Here is a 6,605-nt window from a genome sequence, read left to right as displayed (position 1 = left end):
AGAAATCCGAATGCATAATTTTGAAATAATATATAAATGGGGTTGTGACGGTAGCAGTGGGCAAGCTCAATACAAGCAAAGATATTTTTTTGAGAATACAACAAACGATGTATGTGATGGTGACTTATTTTTATTTTCTTTAGTTCCATTACAATTGCAGTGTAATGTTGAAAATAATATAATAGTTTTATGGAAAAATCCTCAGCCCTCATCGACAAGATTTTGTAGGCCAATTAAATATATGTTAAAAAAAGAAACTGCACAAACTACTTATGAAGAGTTAAAAATTGTTGAAGATCAAATCAAAAGTATAGTTCCTACAACTATAAAGATTGATGACAATAACTTAAATGTAAAACATACGTTGGTTTTTACAATGATAGATGGAAAGGTAATACAATTAATTTATTATAAATTGTAGTATAGGACTAATTTTAATATAATAAAAAAATTAATTTAAGGTTTGCAATTCAGTATCCAACACTTCAAGCCAAACATGTTATATCTGTGGCTGTAGTCCTAAAAATATGAACAATATCGACTCCATCCAAGTAAAATACATTGAAAATACTAAACACTTTGGGTTTGGGTTATCCACTCTCCACGCATGGATTAGGTTTTTGGAATGTATTTTACACATATCTTATAGACTGGAAATTAAAGCTTGGCAGGTAGAAACAATAAAATACATTATTAAATATTAAGTTAACCAATTAGTCACGATATTACTTAGGTTAAGACTCCAGAAAATAAAGTGAATTTTAACAATATAAAAAAAATGATTCAAAATAAATTCAAATCAGAATTAGGATTACTAGTCGACATAGTATTGCAAGGTAAGAAAATAACTAAACAATTTATTATAACTTGTAACTTTTTTTTATGCTGAATAGGAAAAGGAACAACGAATGATGGAAATACAACTCGTAGATTTTTCAAAAATTGTGAAAAATCCTCTGAAATAACAGGTGTCGACTTAAATTTAATTAAACGCTTTGGAACTATTTTGAAATCAATGGTAAGTGGTTATGAAATTAATATAAATGCATTCCAACAGTACACTATGGATACAGCAAAAGGACATCATTTTGTGGGCTAACCCCGTACCACTCCACTCTGCTAATCTAAACTTTAAATACTTATAACTCAAATACTACTAGCACTAAATTCGATTTTTATGAATCAAAATACTTAGAAAAATATTCTGCTTTGGAATATGAAATTAAAACTCTATGTTGTCATTTAAAAAAGTAAAAAACTTAAAAAATGATAAAGATAAAAAATATTTAAAAATATAATTTTTTAATAAAACGTTGGTTTTTTACCAACTTGAAACCATGTAAAAATATATTTTGAAAAAAGTAAATACTTTTCGAGATAATTAGTGTACCCACTTAAAAGAATCACTCTGTATACAGGAATTAAATAATATAACACATTATTTTTAAACCATTTAAGCAATGCGAAAACTCGATTATATGTACATTGTGCACTATCTAAATTCATATGGTATAGACAGCACGGCTGTATATTTTTGCCCAGCCACGCGTGTAGCTGATCGAGTCGCGGACAGTCCAAACCCGTGCCCATCTCGACAATTTCGATATTGGGAATGAAGTCTTGAATGATCTGCCGTTTTTCTTCGCCTTTCGCGTAAATGCATTCGAAATGTAACGATTTTAAAATCTTTTCTATTTCGGAATACTCCACGTCCCCGCAATCCAAAGACAGTTGATGGTAGTTGCGAAATAACCACATGTTGGTAGCATTGACTTTCGACGTATTTTCGCGCGTTTTAGTGTGTTTAAAAATCTCGTGTTGGCTAGCCCATCCGTTCACGTCAACTACCGACATTTCTTTCATCAAGTATTTCGAGTTTGGGCCTAACACACACTGAATATCTAGTATACCCGACGACATCATACACGTGATCGCACTTGTTATATTATAATATATATATTATAACGTCTTACTAGCGTTAGACTTGTATGAATACTGATATCCAACGACTCTATCCTCGAGTATAACTATCCTGGCGCATGCGTCCGACAAGTCAGTTTTCAAATCTTTGATGTTTTTACTAACAATCTCAACGGATTTGATTAATCCTTAAGGATCCTTAAGGATTCAATTTTATTATTGTTTTCCGAAATATATTTATCGACCGACGGTACTGGTATCGATTTTAAATGTATTATTTTCATTTCAATCACTTGTGTCCGCTCGCCGAGCGTTGAGATTTTTTTCTCGTTCACGTCATTTATATTACTATGTATAGCTAAATCATTTGCAAACTTTTCACCGAGTGTATCGATTTTTACTAAATTAATCTCGATTAAATTAACGTGTGAGGCGAGCTCTTTTTCGAACCTTTCCTCCATATCCGCGATAGACTTATTCAACCGACTAGCGAGCGGGCGACCCTCCAAACGCGTCCATTGCACCGCTTGTACTGTACTTATATTTTAAGATCGGTCTCATTTATCCAACTATATGTTCGTCCGTAAAACCTAGCCATCGAACGAATACACGCCGGCCCTTGATGCGAATTACTTTTTCCACCAGATAATCGTCGGGCCACATTGTTTTGCGTATTTCTTCGGCGTAAAACCCGCCGATATATACCGAGAATATATGAATCAATATTCTAGCTTCGACCAATTCCTCGCAAATCGATATTATCTCGTTACGAACGCCCGTATTGCCCGCCGCGAGCGACGAATACAATAAACGCAATCTGTCGACCAACTCGTTAGGATCGTTCCAATAAGTGATATTGCGTTTTTGTAATCGCATGCTAATACCCGCACCAGTACTGATATTACTTTTTCTAGAAAACAATTTTGAAATTTTTCCAGATTTCTGTCCTTTAGATTTGCGAATACGTTCGACGTTCGACGTCCTGTGCACCGACGTCTGAATTATGATCGATTTATAAGTATTTAAATCTGTTTGTGTGTATTTTTTCGACTCTGGGGATTTAAGAAATAACAAATCGATAATGCCCCGCGTCACCGGATATGTCCGCGTATCGTCTTCGACGTGTATTACATTGTCGATAAATTGTAATTCTTTATCATACCCAATCTGAATACACCGCTAGATAATTTTACGGGTCTGTATATTTTGTCCAACGCCAGTAGTATTAATTTGCCGATCCTGGGACCACCACTACATGGCCACCACCACCACTACCACCACCTCTCCTACTCATCCCCCGGACATAGGTGCTGTAACTGGGTCACTGCTCCCCTCCACCACCACCACCACATCCAACTACTCACGCCTAGCAATTGATCATGCCGCCGTCCGTGACGTATGATATATGGCAATAATGCAAAAATTTATTTCGATCGTCTGGGATTCGAACTGCCACGGTAAACATATATGTATTAAACACTTATATTATGTATACCTGATGTACTATAGGTACATACAATATAATCTCCCACCATAAGTTATTATCCCCACCAAACTCGAAACAATTAGTCAATAACTCAACAGTGTATGAAAAATCAGTCTTAGTTTTGTTTCAACAGTGTGAAGTTGTAAGTTTTTCTTTAACAGTGTTATTATGGCTGGATCAACCAGTGAAATGAATCGGTTGTACAAATATTTTGCAACTACATCTCCACATGAACTCATTGATTGTTCTAATTTTACAATTGATTTTGAAAACCGAAAAATTTTAAACGTCGGATTCGATCCAAAAGATAATTTCAATATTATCGTGCAAATAATTACACCTTCGCGGTATGTAAATATTTCTCCGGACCTCTTGAAGCGTATTTATTCAGTGATGGGTCATGTTTTATCATACATTCTGGATACTACAGTACGTTATAAAAAAATTTATTTTTTGGAAGATGAATTTGTTTTGCTTACAAGTATGACATATAAAGGAGATAATGTCTTGGTCATAGAGTCTAAAAAAATAAACACGGATGTAGAACGATATTGAGTCGAAGAGATCTTATGACAATTCAAGATTTAGAGTGTTCAATTTTTGAAACCATATCAAGAAAAATCACAATCGTTCTACCTATTATTTTAAATCAACTCGATCAAATAACCGACTACCTTAAATTGCCATTTACTTATAATTATTTATTTAATATTTATATTAAAACGACGTAGTGCATCTTGCAATTCTAAAAGTAAAGTGTCTATAAAAGTGAAACTTAATTCAGAATTTCAGCATGATGAAAGTTGTTCTAGTTACCCACCTCAGTATAACCCTGTTGGTGGTACTGTTTATGCTCTATTATAATTTGTTACTTTATTATTAGTATTCAAGTAAAAATCGTTTTTGTTTCAGATACTATTGATCAAAATATATTAACAAAATCTTAAATTAATCAAATTTATAATATTTCTGACAATGATAGTTCTAGCATTAGTGATTTTAATGATTCTGATAAAGATCAAACATGTACTGCTAAACAAAAAAAAATTTTTTGAACAGGAATTTGGTAATATTAATCATCAAATTAATACATTCATTATTCATTATATATTAAATACTTTTTATCTTGAATATTATTTTAATTTAAATGTATTAAATCATGGGTCACCAAATGGCGGCCCGCGAACAAATTTTATCCGGCCCGCAGACAAAAAATAAAACACACATATTACGACAACATTCTATGTGCTATTGTTGTAAATTATTATTTTTGTTAAATTTTATTGGTTTTCACCGACAACTGTTGATAAATTGGTCGCAAAGCATATCTTATCTAAACTTTTATTGGGTCATTGGGTGACTGCTAGTTGACTTAACGTCTACCTAGTCAGTCCGTCGATTACCGCCGTTGTATTACATTGTAATTTTTTTCGTGTTAATTGCATTGATTTATTTTTTCGATTTATAATACGGTTAAATAATTTCTAAGTTACTAATATTTTTATTTGAATATGGATAAAAAGAGAAGAAAAGTTGAAATTGAAAACAGACAAGTTTTGCCTGAGTGGACGTATCAATATTCTTTTATTTTACCGGATCGGGCAGGGGCCTTGCCAGTTTGTTTAATTTGCCACCAGACAGTAGCTGTGAGGAAAGTTTTCAATATTAAACGTCATTATGAGACTTCACACATAAATCATTTGCCGAAAAATTTCCCGTGAGTAGTGAACTTCGTAAATCAAAAATTGATAATTTGCGTATGAAGTATAAATCGGCAACCAATATTTTGAATCACGCAATGACTGAGCAACAGAAATGTGCTCAAGCTTCTTTAAAAATTTCGTGGACGCTCGCTAAACATATGAAGCCATTCACAGATGCTGATATTGTTAAAGAATGTATATTACAATCTGCAAATATACTGTTTGAAAATAAAAAAGAAATTATTGAATTTATAATGAATATATAATATATATAATGAATTATATAAAAAAACAAGTTCAGATCCCGGTTAACCAACAAACATCTCGAAATGATTATGAAGATAGCATGCACTAACCACACCCTCAATTTTAAACAGTTAGTTGAGAGTAAGATTTGTCATTTTTCTCACTAAAAAAATTTCTGTATTATTGTATTTATAATGTATTTTTATTTTTATTTTAAATTTTTCAAATGTTTGTACTTAATATTAATTATGTTTGTGTTTAAAAACAGTAGCAAATAATAAATAAAATAAATAATGTTCTCATTACATCAAATTTTAAAATAATACCCATTGTCCTATTATATGTTAAAAATATGTACTTAGAATTTTAATGGCCCGCGAAAAAATTTCAGATTTGTAATGCGGCCCTTCAAAAATATTAATTGGTGAGCCACTGTATTAAATGGTTAATATTATGTGTACTTATAGTAAAATGTTAATGAATTTTAGATGACACGTCTCCATTGAAAGAAACTTCAATAAAATCTATCCCCAGTCCTGTTATTGTTATGACATCGTCTATCGGACCATCGGACCATGGAAAGTAGTCTCTGAAGTTAATATTAATAGTAGTCACACAAATAATTCTGATAACAACTCTGTTAAGCGCCAACTACAATATTCTGCTGAAAACCAAAACATGATATGAGGTAACGTTTTAGTTTTTGTGTTTACTTACCATTAACAAAAATTTGCACATTTTTGATGAACATTTGAAAAATATAATATGAAATATGTTTTTCTGAAAATTTTTATGTATAAAACTGGAGAAGTTTTTCTCCTGTAACTAGGTATCAAATTTATAGATGTCATTGGAGTAGATAATTGTAATGGGTATGTTAAATTTGAATTCATTGATACCACATAATATTATAGGTAAAATAAAAAATGATTTTGATCGAAGACTGTTTTCCAGTATAGATAATTTATATATTATATTATATACTTTTATAAGTATTTTTATCATATTATTATTAGTGGATAGTTCATATTATTTTTCTCTGTCCAGTTAAGTATGTAGGTACATTAATATAGGAATTTTAAATTGGATATTGAATTAATAATTAATATTCATATAGGTAATAATTACAATTTTAAAAGAGGAATAGTAATAATGGATAGTGTAAAATAAAATATTTAGTGGTTTTTTTTTTTTTTTTTTAATTTTGAACTACTAATAGTTTGAAGTACAACCTGAAATGGCTGTATACT

General features: G+C 31.3%; 1 pseudogene; it reads left to right on the top strand.

Moving 5' to 3' along the window:
* Positions 1 to 3,574: 3,574 nt before the first annotated feature.
* LOC149061682 (uncharacterized) lies at positions 3,575 to 5,941 on the top strand (annotated as a pseudogene).
* The last annotated feature ends 664 nt before the right edge of the window (positions 5,942 to 6,605 follow it).

Source organism: Diuraphis noxia, unplaced genomic scaffold (assembly GCF_037042655.1).
Source record: "Diuraphis noxia isolate RWA-SAM2 unplaced genomic scaffold, SU_Dnox_SAM2 contig0001, whole genome shotgun sequence".
In the NCBI taxonomy this organism is placed as follows: domain Eukaryota; kingdom Metazoa; phylum Arthropoda; class Insecta; order Hemiptera; family Aphididae; genus Diuraphis; species Diuraphis noxia.
This window is presented reverse-complemented; position numbering and strand designations above follow the sequence as displayed.